Raw genomic sequence first — 21,391 nt, forward strand, 5'->3', positions numbered from 1 at the left:
AACCACACGCAATTAGCCCCACCCTACCCCCTCTACAACCACCCATCCTAAACACACCATCATGAAACATTACTGTATTAGCCCCATTGATCAGTTAAACAACACAATCCAACGCACCTCTTCGTAGCCCTCCATACGTGTAATAGCTGAAAATATGTTTTAAAGTAAATGTAATTTTCCGCTACCCTGTCTGAATCACTTGCGGTAACGTTCACCGTATCCCGGAGAAAATGCAAACTATTCTCAGCCAGCCAAGAGCACGCAGATGCCTGCTCTTACAGCCAGAGCCTTCCCGGTTCCCGCTTAGAAAAATGACGATGATGGACAAGACAAAGTCGGATGCTCCGGGGTCCTGCAGAAACGTTCCCTGTATCGCGAAGAAAATTCCCAATAACCACTGCAAGCCAAAGGCACGCAGAGTGCTTGCACCGGCGGCCAGAGCTTTCCCGCGATTCCTGTTGCTTTTGCAGCCAAATCCTCCGCGAGTCCCAGACAGAGTCAAAGGTACGCAAATTCCAGTTGCTCCGGCAGCCAGAGCTTTCCCGGGATTCCTTCTTGTAGCCTGACAGCCGGAGGCTTCCCGTTTCCCGCTCAACGAAACTGCTCCTGAACCGCTTCATTGCTCCGGAAATCACAATGAAGTCGAAAGTCACGTGAAGAAGATTAGGCTGGCCGTTACTATAGTGCGTGTCTCCGATTGGGAGCTTCCATACCGACAGTTCCAAAGTACAGCTAATTCGGCACTGTAGTCTTTCTTCTCTTTCTAAGCTCACTGCTCTTGCTGTCCTTTCTTACTTTTATTGCCCCTCTCAGGCCACGCCCCGTTACATAGCCTCTCTGGCTGCCTTCTCTCTTTCGTAGATTGTCTCCGGCTGTCTGTGGTTCCACTTCCGGTGCGTCGCCATTTTGTAACCTCCTGAGAGGGAGAAATAAATAATATTTAAACACATAAACTCCAAAATCGGGGCCGGTAGGCGAGTGCTGTGAACAGGGCAAAAACGGTGAGTTGCGGCGAAAGGGGTCGTTTATTTTCTACCTGTTTAAGATTGATTATGCATGGGCGGTTGTACACATGACATCTGAGGTCTGTTTTAGGTAGTGGTGGCATTGGAGGCGCCACCCACACCCCTCCTCCCCCGTCCTAAACGTCTACTTTAAGCGTACCTGCTGCACACTGCTGCCTTGTCGTTTGTATAGCGTGTGGTCGGAGAGGGTTTATATTTGTGTTCCTATTATCACCCCCACCGCTGTGTTGGGGGACACACTTTGGCGGGATACTCATTGAAGTTGGAAGCACGATTTCAATGTGTATGGGAGTACCCATATTATCGCGTTGATCTCTATATTGCCATCGTTTCAGGCAGTTGTCCAGGGTGGCGTTTAGTTTTTTAACTTTCTCTTTTAAAGATGCGCTGCGGGAGTTGGTTTTATATGTATGTTTAATTTCCACACCGCAGTTACAAGCGTGAATGTTAGCCTGTTTTCTTTTACGTTGGATCTTGGCTCTTGTAGTCCTGTATTAATCAAGGAGCACATCTACAATTACCCGTTGTAGAGGACAATCACTTATGACTGTGAACCGTTGACATCTGGCATGGGAGGTCTTGAAATAGTTTTTGCGCGAGTGATGCAGATTAGTTAATATATACTTGTCAAAATGACCCCTTCCAATCTGTAGCTGCTTATCATATCCTGTTTCTTTTCCTTTTGCATTCTGGGACTTGTAGTTCCAGGATTACTATTGTAAAAGTCGGACAGCAAGACCCAGAATGCAAAGAAAAAAAAGGATTGGACAAGCCACCTACAGATTGGAATGAGTCATGCTGACAACTATGTATTTAATTCGATTGCAATTTAATTGGGGACCTTCTATGTGGGGCTGAGGTGGCAATTGCCAATCGGTGAAGTAATCTGAAATTCTCTGAGGAAGCTGTTAGGAAATAGTTAAACTAATACAATACCAATAAAAAAGATGGAGCGCTCTGAAATTGATCATAATTAAAGCGCCAAGTTTAATGGATTTATTGTTCACTCTCCATACTAACGCCATTTATCATTATGCTATACATGTTATGATAGGGTATTTGTAACATGCTTAATACCCAGAGGTTTCTAAGAGCGGACCGGGGATCGAACCTGCGTTGCTCCGTGTCGTCAAGACGAGCACAGAGGCGTTGCCCCTGAGCTGTTCTCCCGAGTTTGTGTTGTTTCCCTTGTAGCACAACTCCCACCCATTTTGTATTTTTTTTCCCACGTATCAGTGTGTGATATTTAAGATTGTGCTAACTGGGAATATACAAAGTGTGCGCAAACTGGCGTGTACTGTCATTGATTGTCCTTGTTTCTTCTTGGAATGTTTCTGTTTTGGTCACAGAGTAGAATTTTTAGCCACAGCTAAATACTAGTAGCCACACTACTCGAACTGATTTTTTATTTTGGGAAACCACTTGTAATTTTAATAAACACAATTAACTGTTGAGACCTAGTTGATTAATGGAAACTTTACATCTCGATACATTTATGTAGGATTGCATCCAATAGTCTCCATTTTGTACTGCTTGGTGTGGCATTGTGGCACTATATAGAACCCAAGCAGTCTTAATAAAATGCAAGCTACTATTGTGCCGAGAAGTGTTCCAACAGTGGCCACCCATGGCTTTCGGTCACAGATGGCCACTGCTTAGGCTGGCTACTCATTATGTGGCCCTTGAGGTGTTTTGCACTTCAGCCTTCCATCAGCGTCTGCGCTGAGGCATCATTGGGGTTGTAGTCCAAAATATCTCGAGGGCCTCATAGTCGGGTACCGCTGTCCTTGCTTTCCCTGCATGCAAACACGATCTGCTTGTAATAAGATGTGGTTCAGTGAGGTCAATTTGTGACTGTGGTCTCAGGTGACCTGCTCTCTAGTTTTCAACATGCCCGTGTTTTGACAACAAGGACTAACCATTTGTACGCATCAGCCCTTTTATCTCCGATATTGGGGGTGCATAGAAATGGCTAAATGGCAGTATTACATATAAAAACGTACTAGAATAAAATCCTGCTGCCTATGTTCTTATCACGAGCACATTAGATGGTATGATAAACCATTAGATGGTATGATAAACCATATGTTTTACATTGAGTGTTCAGTGGAAAAAGGCTTGTTTCAAAATCACACTGACTGGTGATGTATGTGCATTTTACTGAGAAACTTTTAAGTGATGACCTACTGTACCATATGGAAGAGCTGTGATACAGTATGGCTTTACCCCCGCATTACTGTACGTTCATAGGTATCTGTTGGAAATGTACAATTTCTGACATCATCATCTGGGAAATGCTGCGCTAGTACAGGGGCCTGCAGCCTTTGGCTCACCAAATGTTTTGGACTACAACTACCATCAGACCAAGGCAGCATGGGCAATGATGGGGGATCCTGGGAGTCATAGTCTTGAGAGCCACAGGCTGCAGTCCCCTGCTCTCGTACACTTTCTTTACATATTATGTGTGACACATAATGCTTTTTATTCCTGGATTTGTCTTCATTCTCGTTTTTACACATTCCCAGTTTTTTTTATAGTGTAAACCTAGCTCGAGAGCAGGGGTGTGCTTTACAACTCGTAGAAACCAGCGTTTGGCACAGTGGTTTTGGACGGTAAGGCAGTACTGTTGGTGGCTTGGTGGAAACGTGTATTTAATTATGTGGGAGGTATTCATGAAAGAGTCACGTTTGGTTTTTGTGGAACAGGAGGATGGTGGTTGTGGTCTGAACCAACAGCAGGATAGTCAGAGGGTTGGGGCATAGCAGGAGATTACTGTTTGTGGGCTAGCCTTGACGCCAACCTTTATAGATTCACTACTGGTTGCGCAAGATCCTCCAGAGCTTTGGAGTTAAGCTGCCAGTTATGTTGCGGTGCAGGTCAAGATTGCTCTGTAGATGATACAAGCAGTTCTGAAAAGGCTCCTGAAGGGGAGGGAGAGGTGTAATCAAGTTAACGCCAGTAATGAGACGAACTGTGGTATGGTTGACCGCCTTCAGTGGGGCCAGATGTGTGGCTGAGAGCCCGGTCGGTTAAGAGTATGTGTCCTCTGTCCATGTTGGCGAGCCTGAACCACAGTACAGAAGTCGTACATGGGTATGAATTCTGCATAGTGTGGTTATCTGTATGCATGCTGTTTGGGCTTTCTTGTTAGTGATTTTTGAAAGACAATGCTGCTCTATGATTAAGCCTAAGGATTTGGTTGAGTCTGACAACTGCATGTGGCACTCAAACTAGAAAATGGGTTCAAAGTGCCCTGACTCCAGTATTTCGAACATTGGAAGACTTTCATATGAAGGCCACTGAACCCACGAAATCAACAGTTACCCTACCTCTGAGTTACTCTTCTATCAATATCTGTGCAGGTGGTGGGATGGCTAGAGACGTTTTCTTTTTTGACCCATAGGGATCTTGCAGTTTCGATGTCGAAAGACAATACATTGGTACTTGCTCTCTTTGTTTTTGGAGCATCTATTGACGACAGATGGGTTGATCTTGAACCAGGCTAATGTGATGAGATTATTCCACCATATTCCACTCCTAAGATTTATCAGTACAAATGATATAAAAATGATCGTTTCTCAAGGAATCCCAATCGGACTAAGTACGGCTTCACTTATATTGGAATACGATTAAGCCATCTTTATTGCAAGTGGCACACTTACTGCTACCACTGGGTTTTGAACTGATGGATTCTTCTGAAGGTCTTACTTATTCAATGATTAAGCAGGCCAAAGAGGTGTGGATTCCATTGGTCTCTCCCTTATTCAGTCATGTAAGTGATCGAGGTGAGATTCTGGCCACTTGGAAATCAGCAATAATAGTACCGATTTTTAAGAGGGGCATTGGGGTTGATCCTTCAAACTTTCGCCCTATTGTTCTTCTGGACGTGCTGGGCAAACTGTATGCCTCAGTCATTTTTGCTTAATCTCCAGAAGTGGATGAAGATATTGAATATTAATTTGTGTCCCAGATAAGGTATTAACGTGTGAAGTGTTTTACACACTGTTCTAACAAAATGTAAGAGTAAACATAATTTGCCTCCACAAGAGTGTAAATGGTATGCGACAAGCAACCAGAACATAACTTGAACTTAAAAATGAATCGAACACATAACAAAAAACATTTGTGTAGCAAAGATGTCTAGCTTCAAACAAATTACTTGTGTGGAAAATGTTCTTGAACACATTAATGTGCCGAATACACCATATAGATGCAATTTTGATAAATGCACACAACACAGGAACTCCGAAAAAAGCATTTGTGCAATGCAAGCATGAATTCACTGAAAAAGCATCATTTGTTTGTTAAAAGGATGCTTCCCTATTGTAACTAGGTTTTCCATCTTCTTACTGCAACAATCCTAAATGCTAGGAAAATAAATATGAATGCACATACCATACCACATAACAAATCTGAGCATTGTGTCGGCCTTTGTTGCATACCGAATCTAGGCATTGTCAGCCTACCTGGTACTCCAAATCTAGGCATTGTCAGTTTATGTTGCATACCAAATCTAGGCATTGTGCCAGTTTACCTGTACTCCAAATCTAGGCATTGTCAGTTTACCTGTACTCCAAATGTAGGCATTGTGTCAGCTTATGTTGTGTACCAAATCTAGGCATTGGGCCAGTTTACCTGTACTCCAAATCTAGGCATTGTGTCAGTTTACCTGTACTCCAAATCTAGGCATTGTGTCGGCTTATGTTGCATACCAAATCTAGGCATTGTCAGTTTACCTGTACTCCAAATGTAGGTATTGTCAGCTTAGGTTGCATACCAAATCTAGGCATTGCGTCAGCCTATGTTGTATACCAAATCTAGGCATTGTGCCAGTTTACCTGGTACTCCAACAAAATGTTCCTACCAGGCATCTTCACAATACTGTTGAGAACTATACTCCACCTTATTAACTCCTCAAGCCCGCCCAGCTCCACCCTGAACTTGGCCACCGTAGGCACCATCCCACCACCCTCCGTAGAGCCCCACACCACAACCATGCCATTCCAATTCTTTTTACCATGCAGCATTTCTGAAAGAAATACCAGATTATGGTCCAGACTACCTAAACTGTACGAGCCTCGAGCCAGGGATTCTATCCAGCCCAAACTGAATAACCGCTCCATTACCATTAGCACCTGCGCCAACTTCACGCTGGAAAGACCTAAGACCAGCCCACCTAATACTACTCCCAAACACAAAACCCACAACACAGCCACCATCCCCACCCCCACCAAAACCACTGCCGCACTCATAAAAGGTGCCCTTATCAACGCACGCTCTATAATAGCCCACGCTACAGATATAGCAGACCTCATTCTAGCAGACGATCTAGATTTCTTAGCCGTAACCGAGTCATGGCTCCACGCAGCCGCAGGACCAGCCCTCTCACTAGCCATCCCCGATGACTACACCATCCTCCGAGCGGATAGAACAGAATCTAGAGGCGGCAGCCTGGCCGTTATTGACAAAACACATCTCAACATTAGACTTGACTCTTCCACCCACCTCCCATCTTGTGAAACACTTACTGCTAAGATGCCCACTGCTAACTCCCAAACGATATCCATTCACTTACTCTACAGACTTCCCAGACCCCTAGGATCCTTCGAGGAAGACCTTAGCACCATCCTCACCAATAACCTGAAAAACACCTCCCAGATCCTCCTCTTAGAAGACTTCAACCTAGGCTTTAAAGACCCCAAAGACCACCAGGCTACCCTCATCAATAATATTCTTTCTGAATTAGGCTTTACCCAACAAGTATCTGGCCCCACCCACAACAAAGGGAGAACCCTCGACTGGGTAGCAGACTACAACCGCATGGCCTCCATCACCGATAACGCCCCTCAATCTTGGTCCGACCACCATCTCCTCTCCTTTAGCCTCGAGCCCCATCACCAACAATGTGCTAGCCTCAGCCATCCCCACGAGAAGTAAAAAAAAAAATCACAGTGGAAAAACTAATACCTCTCATCCTCCCTTCTCTTAACCAACTCCCTGCCTCCTCCAACCCTCACAACCTTGTAGAAGGCTATAACAAAACTATGCGCACTGCCTTAGACTCCATTGCACCTCTAAAACTAAGAAAATGTAAACCAAAAAAGCATCTCAACCACTGGTTTTCCGATCACCTCAAAACCCTTAGATTAGAAAAACGTAAAATGGAACAAGCTTGGAGACACTCTCCCACAGACCATAACAAAATAACAAAAGACTTCTCAATAAAATAACGGCCAACTACAAAAAAGAAATCATAGCTCCCAAACAAGAGTCGTACAACCTGAGAATCGCACAATCCAATTCCAGGACCAAAGAGTTGTTTACGATCATCATTTAAAGAACTGGAAACACCTGTGGTAACCCCAGACACCTGTGTGAAGGACAAACAATGGTGCACCAGTGTCCAAAATGCCCTTAACAACAAAGTCACAAGCCTTCAAACTAAAATCAAAAATAAGAGACTCATTAGCCAAACCAACCAACACGCCCCTGTGCCCCACGGCCCAACCCCCTTTGCCCAACCCCACCCGCTTTAGCTTCTCCAAAGTCTCCACCCCCGAAGTGGAAAAAATCATCCTCAGCCTAAAACCATCTAACTGTCAGGGCGACCTTTGCTCCCTACAAATTATTAAAGATGCGGCAAGAGACCTCTCGCCATTCATCACAAGACTCATCAACGCCTCCTTCTCCTCAGGTACCATCCCCAGCAACCTCAGAGTCATGGGTCCTCCCCCTTCTCAAAAAGCCTTCTCTGGACCCCCCCCCATTCCCACCAATTACAGACCTATTACCACCGTCCCCTTCCTGCTCAAGATATTAGACAAAACAGCCTACCAACAAATCCAAAACTACCTTGAACTAAACCACCTCCTTGGTATCCGGCAATCGGGCTTCAGACCCCAACACGGGACGGAAACAGCCCTCATCGACCTGAAGGCTCAAATTGACACTCTTAGAGACAACAGGGAAACGGCTTTATTGCTTCTCCTTGACCTCTCTGCGGCATTTGATCTAGTTGATCACAAAATCTTATGTAATCACCTGGACTCAGCTTCCCACTTCTCCCAAGAAGCCATCGGCTGGTTGGAGTCATTCCTCAGCAACAGATCCATGCGTGTCTTCTCCACCACAGCTGCCGCCGACCCCATCCCCATCACATGCGGAATTCCCCAGGGCTCCTGCGTCTCCCCTACATTGTACAACGTGTTCACGAAGCCCCTGTTTGATGATCTAGATGGTCTGGGTATCACCTACATTAACTATGCCGATGATACCCAGATCCTCATCCCGTTGACGGGAGATTACAACCATGATTTGGCCTTGGTGAACAGGGTGTACCTCATCATCCAGGCATGGATGGCATCTCACAGTCAATGCCTGAATGATGACAAGACTGAACTCATTATACTTGGCTCCACCGCAAACCTAACCAAACTGGACCACAACTACACCAGCTTCATAATGGACAGGAACCCGATCAAAGTAGCTAAGGAAGTCAAAACCTTAGGAATACACATCGATTCCTCCCTCACCTTCCACAAACAGGTTAGCTCTATGGCATCCTCCACGGCCTACACATGTAAGCTTATAAGAGCAGCCAAACCCTTTTTATCCACACAGAGCTGCATTACACTAACTAGAGCCCTTGTATTGTCAAAACTGGACTACTGTAATGCCCTACGTAGGAGCTAGCAAACAGGTTACTAACAAAATTCAGACGTTTCAAAACAACGCTCTCAGAGCAACGCTCAGCATCCCCAAGAGAGAACACATCTCCACATTAGGAGAACTCATAATTTGCTCAACACGACAGATAAAATCCTGCTCAAAGTAGCCTCACTAACACACAAATGCCTTAACAACGCTGCCCCCCACTACTTAGTAGATAGAATAAGCAAACACACCTCCAACAGACCCACTAGAACCGCCAACGCCAATCTCCTCACAGTTCCCAGATTCAAACGTACCGAAATGGGTGGCAACAGCTTCCAGGTGAAAGCAGCCCAACACTGGAACTCCCTACCACCTTCTCTAAGGACACCCCAAACCTACACACACTTTAGACGCAATTACATACACTGGATCAAGAACAATGACTGCTAATTCCTTCCATTCCACCTCACCGCGACCTACCTTGTAAATAGGTTTATCTTTAATCCGCAAGCCTTTGCCTTTTTTCATGACTGCGTCAACCATATATTATCCCCTGTACTTACTGCATTGTATCTATAAACCACTGTTATCTATAAACCACTGTTATTACTGTAATGCATTGTACCATGTAACCAAGCTGCGAATAACCTTGTTGCTCCTGCGCCCTCATACCCTCGGGTCTGGTGCGCAATACAAATGAATAAACTAAACTAAACAATTCCCCTCCAGACCCAAAGCACAGCATCAGTTGAACAGAAAGAAACCATTTCTCATCTCCCTTTGTGCTCTGACATGCTTGGAGAAAAAATTCTGGAATGGCTCCTTCATGGCCTTCAGTTTCTTCTATGCAGATGAGAATCAAAGCATGTGTTCTGGTTTCTGTCAATCCACCTGCCCTTTGCAGTGACCTGCTCTCAACTGGTGCGCAAATGGTATACATAGAAAGATAAAAGGTGTCATATTTGTAAGATTTTGATGCGTAAAAAGGCCTGGTACGACACTTGCGCATCAATAAATGACTCCACTTTAAGTCCACAAAAGCATCTACACCGAAATATGTAAGCTGACATTAGCAAATGCATCAAAATACTGCTATTTCCTCCCTCATTGACACCCATCATTTACAATTTCAGATCCCAGCAGGGTGAAAAATGTGCACTTGCCACAGTGATATATGCCTCTTGGCAAGTAAGACATTGTGTGCTTTGTGTATGTATAGAATAAAGATTTTCCATAATGACTTACTAGAAATTCTTGAGTCTATTAAAGACACAGAGGCGAGCATTATGCTTCTCTTTCTTTTAATTATTTATGCTAAGAAAGCTCAGCAGCAAGGTATTTTATGCACTTTCATATAACATAAACTCATTCTGAAAGTGCGTCAGAAAAATACATAATACAAACTTTAAAAGTACATAGAAAGTTCATAACATTCTTGAGATAACGGAAAAAAGACTCCATATGCCATGATGCTCCAAAGGTCATTAGTGTCTGATGTCACGTGATACTGTCCCTCCAATGAGTGTACAGGTGCTTCCATAAACGGCCCTGAACAAGAAATAACTTCCTCTTTCGAGACTGCAAAGTTGTTGTCTTTCGGTGATAGAATTCTAAACCTTGCTCAACCAGATGAGTTTCATTGAAAAGCGAATCAGGTGGACTTGTCTGTAGAGGCTGTCAAGGAAAGAAAGAAATATATTAACTCTTGCGTATAACAACCCTAGTTCCCTTCAAGGGGTGGGAGAAAAAAAGCATGATATTATTGTTAAACAATATATGAGGTTAGATCAATAGATGCTAGATCCTACTTAAGCAGTACGCAACATGCTTTTCTTCGATGGGTGGGATAATGCTCGCCTCCGTGTCTTTAATAGAATCAAGAATTTCTAGTAAGTCATTATGGAAAATCTTTATTCTATTTCAAGACCGGAGGCTCACATTATGCTCGTTCAAAGCTTACTTACCACTATCAAAGCAGGCTGTTCTACTGGTTTTAAGTAGAATTCTTTAAAGATCGATTCACCTGCCCAATCAGCCATCCTCGTGATGTCTTCCAAATGGACGCCAACCTGGAAAGCTTTTGAGGCCATGGCTCCTCTAACTTTTATTTATTTAAATTTTAATGTGATATAGAATGAAAGAAAATTCAAACTTTACACATAAGGAATTATTCATTAATAACAACAGTAAAAGCAGTAAACGAATAATATTCAGCAAAATAAATGAACAGATAATAATATATTAAGTATAAAATTAAGAATAAACAGTATTATTGTCATCTTTACCCCAAATGCAGGGCATTTGTATATATTAAACGATAATGTACATATTTACAGAACTACTCACAACAAAAATCATATATTGAGCGATAATTTGTAGTATGCCAATAACAAGTCCCAAGATGGCATAGATTTTCGCCGCATTACAGTGCACAAATTATTCAAATCAAGAGACCCAACTTTAATTCAATTTTTAGCCATATGTTATAGAGGGCTATGAACAAATGCATATTGCAGGTGTTTGTGCAATATAGCCAAAACGACATTTCACAAATGGTTAAGGGGTTGTGAACAAACTCGGCAAGATGTAATACTATTGTGCTAGTCAGTATCTGGCATTCCGTAAGGAGATGTTTGGCTGTCTCCAAGCATTCAGGTAACTTACAAAGGTGACAAGTTCGCTCAGGGACAGGAATATTTTCCCTGGGCCCCAAAACAGAATGATAAAGCATCTGAGTCTTTTCGTCGGACAGAGGTTCAAGTATGCTTGGGGCTTCATATAGGTGTACAATCTATATTTGATGAATTGATAGCTTTTTAAAGTACTCAAATGTGCAAAGTTCTCGAGCCAATCCCAAAGGTCGACCCTTTTCCCAAGCGCATTTTGAACTTCCTTATTATATGCTGCCCCTCTGTGTGACCAACCTATGTCAGCAAGAAATGTTGACATTGATTTGAATAGAGGTGATGTGGTATGTTTTTTTAGCTACTTCCTGGTGTATCACAGACAATGGGGGATTGGAGCAACCACTAGTCATCTTGAGATAGAGTCCGGCTCTCTTTTTAAGTACAATTGCTTTTAATGATGGAAGACCCATTTCTAGTCTTATTAAAGCCATTGGCACTCCTGGGGACAATCCTAATATCCGACGCCAGAATTTACCTTCCATCACTTGGAGCCAAGCTAAATCAAAAGAGAGAAGGGCCTCAAGTCCATAGGTGATCCTGGGTACAAACACTTCGATGTAGAGGTGCCGCGTCCCCCAAAGCGTATAACCGCCCTGCTTGTTTGAGAATGCAGCAATCAGTGCAGTGACTTGCGCTGCCCTGATTTTGCGTCCTTGTCTGCAGTAAAAGTAATCGCCATTCGGCTCAATTTCAATTCCGAGGTAACGATAGGAGGGTGCATAAGGTATGTTAATTTGACCCACCATCAAGTTAACTAGGGATGCTCTTTTCCCAGTGAATCTGAGCACTTTGGTCTTGTCTAGGTTGATAGTCAGACCATTGAGACTAGCATATTCCCATAAAGTGGTAGCGGAGCGCCGAAGCCCGCTGATGGTGTTATCAAATACTACCAAGTCATCGGCGTATGATAGTACAATGCAAGGCGCCTCACCAATTTTCGGAGGAGAATTGTCAATTTCAACTAGTACTGCAGGAATATCATATATACGTAGAGGTTGTATATCAGGGGTGCGGTAACACATCCCTGCTTTACCCCTCTATTTTGGAGCACCTTTTTAGTCTTGTTGCCTTCTTGATTTAACCTAAGACGGGCCGTGGTGCTTTGGTGCAGGAGTCTCGGGTAGTACAAGAGACCTCCCGGGCATCCCATTGACTCAACTTTCCGCCACAGTCTATCTCTGGGGATGGAATCAAAGGTAGACTTGAAGTCAATGTATAAGGCATACAGAGGAGGCTGGCCCTTTGTGAGTGCCCGTGTGCGAAATATGTCCATCACCATGAGATTGTTATGTAGAGAAATCCCGCCGGAATCCACACTGAAATTTGCTAAGTATGTTGGCCTCGTCTACCCATTTCTGCACTTCGCTTAACAATAATGAAGCAAAAAGTTTACCTGTAACATCCAACATAGAGAGAAGCCTATAGTTATTGGGATCGGTAGGGTTGCCCTTTTTGAAAATGGGAATAAGAATGGCTGTTTGCCAGGATTGAGGGATTCTCCTCTGCGTTAAGATTTTTTCAAAAAGTATGGAGAATAACACTGCCCAAAATTTGGGGTAATTCATAATTACCACATTAGCAAGCCCATTAGGGCCAGGGGCTCTAGAGGACTTGAGAGCTTTTATTTTATTCAGAATAATCCCAGGGGATACTTCAAAAGGCGGAAAAATACGGCCCTTGTTCAGGGATGTTTTAAGCAACATGGTCTCCCCTACATTACGTCCTTCTAAACTTTTTATCCAGACCTCCTCACTGATAGGATTGGTTAATTAGACTTTACTGTTCTCCCTAGTCTCATTCAATAGCGACCAAATACTGCACGAGTTTCTAGAGCAGATAGTCTGCACTAGCCTTTGATAGGCACAGTTTCTCTCAATTTTTTTTATGTGCTCAATGTTAGTTCTATAGCAATTTTTAGCTCTTCTGACTCTCTCGCAGTAAAGGGCTGCTGGTAAATTCAAGTTCTTAATGCTGCGAATTTCAGCTCTCAACCCACTCTTGGCATCTCTAATTCCGTTATTGTAGGGGCGACTAACGCCCTCTGTTCTTATCATGTAGCCCATTTTGGCCACAGCATGTTTTCCTGCAAATGCCAGAATCCATTCTTCAATGGCATTAATGGTCATGATGTTAAAGTGCAGAGAGCCAACAGAGGAGGTGGATTTGAGGGCTTCCGTAGCTGATCGAATATTTTTTTCCGACCATGTGATTCTAGAGCCTGAACTATTGATGTTAATAGTACCAATATGGTGGGAAGGGTGAGGTTAGGTAATCGAAGAAAACATTGGAGCATTGCATGGTCACTCCAGTTGTTGTTAGTCACTTTCATGTCAATAACTTTCAATTGCATTTCAGGGCACATGAAAATGTAGTCCAGAGTGCTGGATGCTGACCCATTTGTCCAGGTATGTTTCCCTGGCCTGTCACCAGGCGTGCGCCCATTAATCATCTCAAGATCCCAATAAGCAAATATTTGCAACCAGCCCAGCCCCTCAGCCTCTCTTTTCTTGTGGATCATTAGGCATGTTGTACTGAGATTCGAGTTAACGATGTGTAACCCTCGCCTGTCATGTGGCAGTTGAAGTCCCCCATGACCACCACTGCAGCGTTACCAGGTTTCAGTGTCCAAGATGACATAAGATCCTGAAGTGCTTCTTGTAAAGGCTCTCCAATGACTGCTCCTGGTGGATTGTAAAGGTTTACGAGGAGAAACCTGTGAGAGCAACTTTCCTCTTCATATTCAACCTCTAAGGTAATCCTCAACATCATAATGAACCCTACGAGAGACCACCGTATTTGCAACACCAATAAGTAGACCACCAAAGGGGCAGCCCCTTGTACCTCGTTTTGCAAAAGATTGATACACAACAGAACCATCCCATAGCAGAGGATCCATTGCCCAAGTCTCTTGGAGACAAATAGTTATGTTTGGACAGAAGGTCAACTGAGTCCTCCGTTCTCAATAGATGGGCAAAGCCTCTGCAGTTCCACGTAAGGAGGGAAAAGGCTCAGTGATTGTGTAAAACTCCAGGGAGGGATTCCATCAGCCATTTTAGGACTTGTACTTCAGCGAGTTCAAGATTTTTCGCTTCAGCTGGCTTGGAACAAATAGACGCAGGTACTGGAGCTGCAATGGTATCCGGGCCAATGTTCATATCAGATTCTTTCAAGTCCATGTCAACGTCAACTGTCCTCAGTTCCTCCTTTATATTTCCTGATCAGCCGCGCTGTCGACAGAAAGGTACAATGTAAGGCAGAGACGTTTGGATTAGGGCCTATCAAAGGCTCAACAAACAGAAAATCGTCAGATTTCAAAACTCGAAGTTGGGGTATGCAGTAAAGTCTGGCTAATAACTCAGATCGCGCAAGCGAAGTATTTTTACTGCTCTGGTATAGGTTCTTGATAAAGCAGATGCGATTCTCGTTGATGTCTTTGGAATCCTTCCCCAGTTCAGAAAGCACAGGTATCGGTAAGTTTCCCACAAGTGCAAATGCTGCTGGTTGCTCAGTGCATACTGGTAAGCTAGGTTCGTGATCTGGATCCAAGTCTTTCAAAAGGTCCTCATCTGAATCCGGACTAATGGCTTTTTCTTCCGGCACGAGCCAGCCGGAGAGGGAACCTTTAGTCGTTGACACCCGTGCGACAGATCTGGCTAGTCTCTTTTTGGCTTTTTTCGAACGTGTGTCCAACTCTGTCTGTGGCACAGCCGTGGGCGGTAAGGCACTTATTTTAGATTTATTTTTGAGCGCCTTCCTCGCCAGTCTACGTTGTTTCCCTGAGAAGAAAATATAGGGACTCTGTACCATCTCGTGGTCACCAGCATTCTCCTGGGTTACTTCATGGGTTTCAGCATTGATGACGGATTCTGATGGCTCAACTACAACTTCTTTCATCTTGCCCTGGTCATCGCTTGCTTCCACAATATGCAAGGCGTCCGATAAGTTAGCTTCCGCCTCTTCACGGAGATGGTCCTTCTGTTCTAACGCCATAGTAAGAATGTTGGTATTGGTCAGAATGTGGCCTGACATTTGCAACAAGATCTTAAGTGCAAATTGAAGAGCAGCAACCGATAATTGGAGCTCGGCCACCTCGGATGAGCCGGGGTGTTGGCAATCCAAATCATCGTCCTGTTTGTCTGGTGCATCCTCCATGGATGCCATTGCTAAATTAGGGGAAGCAGATAATCAACCGCTGCTCCCAATGGAGTTATGTAGGCCCGGCGGAGTGCTCAAGTTGCTAATGTTGTGGGGTAGTGAGCCACTAGCAATCGTCTGTGGAATCTGTGATGACATCCCTCTCTGAATATTTAAACACAGATCTAATAGAGAATTGTTGTCAATGTCATCAAAATTGGTAGTATTTAGTGAAATGCTGCCACTAGGGCCATGGACTATGGTTTCCTCAATGGTAGTTGAGTTTATTTCCGGAGGTGGATTTACTGGAAAGAACTCGGTGATAGCACCTTGGTCCACTGGCTTGGTATATTTCACATTCTTCTTGGGCTTAACAATCTTGGTATCAGACTCCATATTCTCCTTAGAGGGAAGTGTCTTCATTTTCCGCAAGTTGTAATTCGAGAGGGCGGACCTTTTCCCCTGCTGCATATCAGCAAAAGGTAGATGGTAAGGTCCACCAGACTTAGTCTACCCAATGGACAAAAGACTCTAGAGTACTGAATTGGATAGTAAAAATGAGGATTATCAGAACAAAATTGTTGTGCCCTTCGACCCCGGGGAAAAGGAGAGGGGATAAGTCACAGTCCTCCGGAGCTGTCAGGTAATTCCTCTCAGCTGGGGGCCAGAAGGTTGCTGGAAGAACAGAGTGCCAAAATGCCCAGGATCAAAGGCCTAGACCCGCAGTCTCCTGGGTAAATAATCTTGGGACCAGATTGACTATAACAATAGCAATGTCCCCACTGTTCTAGTACAACAGTAGGGCACTGTAATACAAGCTCAGGGTCCCATGCTCCTCCCACACAAGCCAAAGCTAAAGGAGGTAATACACAGCGGAGGAACAGTAAGAAGTCGGGGCGCTTGGCAAGTATGTATACAAAATTGTCAAACTTTAACTGTTCAACACTGATGAGTTCACCACTGATTTTAATGTACAGAGACCACAGAGCCACTGTGAGCTAGGAGTTTAAAGTAGGGAGAAAGGGCAGAGAGAATGATAAGCAGCTCGAGAGGTGGCTCTCCACTCTCCACTCACCCCCCAAAATCCCAGGCTGCGGCAAGCGGTCCTAGTGCAGGAAAAGGGGCCACGCTTCACTGTTTTCAACCAACGCACCGTTTAAGATGCGTCCTGCAGTACACGTGCATGGTGCTGTGTAAGTCAAATCTGCAATCGCGGACGTGGGCTCCCCCAAGCCTAGCCCCTCAAAACTGCAGCAGCCCCCTCCGTGGGCATCCAGAGTCACAGGGGGACACGGCGGTTTGAAGTGGCCACCGAAGTAGAAACTAAGCCGCGTTCGATCCTCGTTAGGTTCGTTTGAGGAATGGAACCTGCAGCGTGGGAACGCTCGTGTCAAGCCGCACCTCAATGCAACATATGCGAAGTGTTGTGAGAGGCCGCCTCCGACAATTAGCTTCTTTATGGTGTCCACAATCATCCACAGTAAGTCATTATGGAAAATCTTTATTCTATGTCAAGACCGGAGGCTCACATGCTTGTTCAAAGCTTACTTACCACTATCGAAGCGGGCTGTTCTACTGGTTTTAAGTAGAATTCTTTAAAGATCGATTCACCTGCCCAATCAGCCATCCTTATGATGTCTTCCAAACGGACGCCAACCTGGAAAGCTTTTGAGGCCATGGCTCCTCTAACTGAATGAGCTCCGAACTGAAGTGCATCTATCCCCGCTTGGGCTAGCGTCCAGTGCACCCAGCGAGCTAAGGTAGGGGCTGAGACTGCCTTATGGGGTCTGCGAATAGCTATGAGAAGTTGACCGCCCGGAGTGGATCTGAGCGGAACTGTTACTTCCTCATAGGCTTTTAAACACTGAACCATGCATAGTTTGGGTTGTTCTCTAAAAGCCGGCTAAGAGATCACTCTTGAATCGCATTTAGTTCTTCTTATGTGAAACGCAATACCATCAGGGGAAAAAGACCTACCCTCTAGATCTAGAGCTGTAACGTCCGACACTCTCCTGCAAGATACCAGACAAAAGGCGGATACCTTTTAACAATCTGCAATCTAGATGATGTTCCCCAGCTGGGGCCCCTTGTATGAAATCGTGGCCTGAAGAGATCGCCGATCGATATGCGTTTACTGTTCTGTAAGCAAGGCCTCTTTCTACTAACGAGGCTAAAAAATTGAGAATTTCTTCTAGAGGCGCTGAAACTGGATGCAAACCCCGGTCCTGGCACCATATCCTCCATGTATTCCAGGAATTGGAATACTGTTTGCGTGTAGCAGGGGCCCAGCTTTCTTCAATGAGATGAATTGCCTTGCTGGACATGCCCGGAGTTCTCCATCTTGCCCTGAAATCCTCCAAGCCTCTAGAGTCAGAGACCCGGAAACTAACAGGGGTGAGCTTCTCCCCACGGATCTAATGGGAGATCCTGATACTGGAGTAGAAGGATTGGAGCATCCGTGGAAAGTTCCAGAATAACTGGATACCAGGTCTGAGAAGGCCATACTGGGGCTATGAGGACCAGCTCTGCTTTGTCCTGACAGACCTTCGCCAGGGTCCTTGCTATTATGGAGAAGGGGGGAAACGCGTAGAGTACCGGCTGTGTCCAAGGCTGCAGGAATGCATCTGTCGCTGAGGCCGCTAGGTCGAGTCTCCAGCTGTAAAACACAGGGAGCTGAGTGTTGAGCCGAGACGCAAAAAGGTCTATGGACAGCGGACCCCAATACTGCTGTAAGCGGAAAAATATATTCTTGTCGAGACTCCAGTCGCTGGAATCGGCGTAATGGCGGGAGTGCCAATCCGCTATTACATTCTTGAGACCCGGCAGGTATTCTGCCATGACTGAGATTTGATGATCCAAGCAGAAATGCCAAAAGTGTTTGGTGAGTTCTGCTAATGGAGGAGACCTGGTCCCACCCAGACGATTGATGTATCTTACAGCAGATGCGTTGTCCATCTTTAGTAGCATGCAACAGCTCAATTTGTCTCTGGCGAAGGAGCGTACTGCGAAAGATCCTGCGAGGAGCTCTAGGCAATTGATGTGCATATCTAGCTCCTGCAGAGACCAAGTCCCTCCAGTGGCTGCTGTGCCACATCTTGCTCCCCATCTGGAACGGCTGGCATCTGATTCTGATATTTCTGGAGTGGAACCGAAGATGCCCCTGCTGTTCCAGGCCTCCATGTGCGAAAGCCACCAATTTAGCTCTGTCCTTGCTTGAAGTGATAGTGTCAATCGTTGAGAATAAGACAGACTGTATCTCAGGTGTTGGCCTTTCAGTTTTTGCAATTCCCGGTAATGTAGGGGACCCGGAAATTTTGCTTGAATGGACGAGGATAGAAGGCCTATTACTCTTGCTAGCTCCCGCAGCGAGATCAAGTCCCTCTGTAGGAGCCTGCGAATTTCTCTTTTGGTTGAGTGTATCTTGTCAGCTGGAAGACGAAGCTGCGAATTCTGGGTGTCTACAACGAACCGGAGAAATTCTAGATTCCTGGCAGGACAAAGAACCGACTTCTCCCAGTTGATGAGGAAGCCGAGACTGTGGAGCAAGTTTATGGTTAGCTTGTGTATTGCTCTCCCCAGAGTGCACGGAAAAACATAAATCACCAATACAATTTATAGAGCCAATACTTTGAACGCAGAAAGACGCAATAACTCACAACCACACACTCTTAGAAGATAATCAGCACTTATATGGCTATTTATTCAAAGTTTAGAAGCAACCAGTGACAACATAGAAATAACGGACATAAATCACAGAAGAAGCAAAGATTTTTTTTTGAAAATTTGGTTTTGAGTTTTTATAATCATGTCATGAATAAAACAGTGCTGCATCATTTGGAAAGAAAAAACAAAAGATTAATGTTCACAACTTTTCATCCCCCCTCCCATCGTTCCCACCCCCCACCTGATACATTAATTAGCGATATCAGCAGGGTTCAGCATGTCATTTCACGAAGATCAAACTCTCAAGTAGAAGGTGGCCCCCCCCCCCTCTGGGGGGGTAGCTCAAACCGCCAGGGCCAGGCTGAAGGAGGAGTGTCCCACATTTTAACAGGGCCCTATTGGGCATAGCAGAGGTGTCGAGAAGATAGTGTCCAGATCTAGTAGACTGTCCAGGGCTCGTTATAGTCTATCAGGCCGTTCTCCCATATCTGTCGAAGAATGGAAGCCACAGGCCTTCGATGTTGGACTTGGATTAGTCTATCAAGTGGGTCAAGAATTCCATATCATAAATCGCCCGTACTTTAGAAATCCATTCCCCCTCCCCCGGAGCTCGAGGTGACTTCCACCTTTGGGCCCAACAACATCTGGCTGCCACTAGCATGACGTGTAGCATGTGGTCGTGTTTCACCTTTGGACCCCCCTCAACTTCGATGCCGAACAGTATTAGCCATGGGGATAGGGTCCTATCCATTCCATCTACCTCTTTTATCCAAGAGAGGACTTCTCTCCAATAGGTTTGTGCCGCGTGACATTTCCACCACATGTGTGTATATAGTCCCCCATTTCTGTGTGGCATTTCCAACAATGAGGATCATAACTTGCTCTCATTCTGGCTATTCTTTGTAGGGGGTAGTGCCATCTATGGATCAGCTTTAGAGCCTGGTGACGATATTGGGGGGGCGGCTGTGGAGTGGCTGGCCTGTCTACATATCTTGGTCCATCTTTTCTCCATTATGGGAGTGCCTAGATCCTTCTCCCACTGTGTCTGGGAGGATGGGGGATCTCGCGGGGTGGAGAACAGCAAAAAGCCGTAGAGCCGTGATATAGCCCCCTTCGTCCCCTTGTGTGTAATAATACATTTCTCGAAGTCTTTTAGCTCCCTCCTGAGAGTGTCTCCCCATCTACCTTCGGTAAGGGCACCCTTTAATTGTAGGTATCGAAAGGGGGAGAGATTGGGAAGGCCGAGGGCATTCTTCAGATCCTCCAAGGATATGAACGCCCCATCCGTCCAGAGCTGACCGGCTCTACAAAGACCTGCTTGTACCACTGCTGGAAGGCCAGTGGCTCATTGATACCCTCTCAGAGTGGGGTTGCCCAGATGCAACTCAGGGGCGAAGGCCACGTTGTGAGCCACCTAAGATAGACCCCTTCCTTCCATATAGTCCATATCAACCCTAGGACTGGTGTCTCCATACCCTTTTTGGAATCCTAACTTTCGGGACCCAGAGCCATTCATCTAGCGCGACCGGGAAAAAGAGCAGATTGTCCAGCTCTACCCACTGTTTCTTAGGGCCTGTTGTCAAGTGATCTATTAGGACTCGCAACTGGGAGGCTTTATAGTACGTGTCTAGGTCGGGGAAGTTAACTCTGCCCTCGTCTTTGGGCCTTATCAGAGTGTTGTATGCAATTCTGTGGGATTTTCCCGCCCAAAGATAGCGGAGGAGAGTACGCTTGATCTCTAGGAGGAACGGCTTCGGTATCTGAGTCGGCAGAATTTGGAATAAGTATAAAAATTTGGGGAGGATGACCATCTTGATTGAGTTAAGGTGCGCCATCCACGAGAGGCCAAATTTCGTCCAGCGTTCCAAATCTCGCTTAACCGCCAACCAGAGGGGAGGGTAGTTTGCATTAAAAAGATCAGTCAGGTCCGAAGGATTTTGGATCCCCAGGTGGCAGAATCCCTCAGGTTACCTACAAAATGGGTGGACCTCAATATATTGTTTCTCTTCGTCATTAAGTTGGCCCACTGGGAACACCACTGATTTATCTAGGTTTATCTTGTAACCTGCGAGGGACCCATATTGTTCTAAGCTATCTAGTACCTTGGGAACTGATTGTGAGGGGTTGGGGAGAGAGAGAGCAGGATATCGTCCACGAAGAGGGATATTTTACAGTTGGCTTTACCCATATTAACGCCCTGGATTTTATCGTTTCCCCTGATGGCACTAT

General features: G+C 45.1%; 1 protein-coding gene across 3 annotated transcripts in view; it reads left to right on the forward strand.

Annotated features, from left to right (window-relative positions):
- Window positions 1–852: 852 nt before the first annotated feature.
- Window positions 853–21,391, forward strand: part of GABPB2 (GA binding protein transcription factor subunit beta 2) — a 515,551-nt gene continuing 495,012 nt past the window's right edge. The window contains exon 1 of one of the 3 annotated variants that reach the window (XM_069649775.1): window positions 853–1,001. The gene's annotated coding sequence lies outside the window, so the exon portion shown is untranslated. The remainder of the gene's footprint in view (window positions 1,002–21,391) is intronic. The other 2 variants (XM_069649777.1, XM_069649776.1) reach the window with 2 other exon arrangements.

The sequence above is a fragment of the Ambystoma mexicanum genome, chromosome 1p, assembly GCF_040938575.1.
Source record: "Ambystoma mexicanum isolate Mex_15411 chromosome 1p, UKY_AmexF1_1, whole genome shotgun sequence".
Lineage (NCBI taxonomy): Eukaryota > Metazoa > Chordata > Amphibia > Caudata > Ambystomatidae > Ambystoma > Ambystoma mexicanum.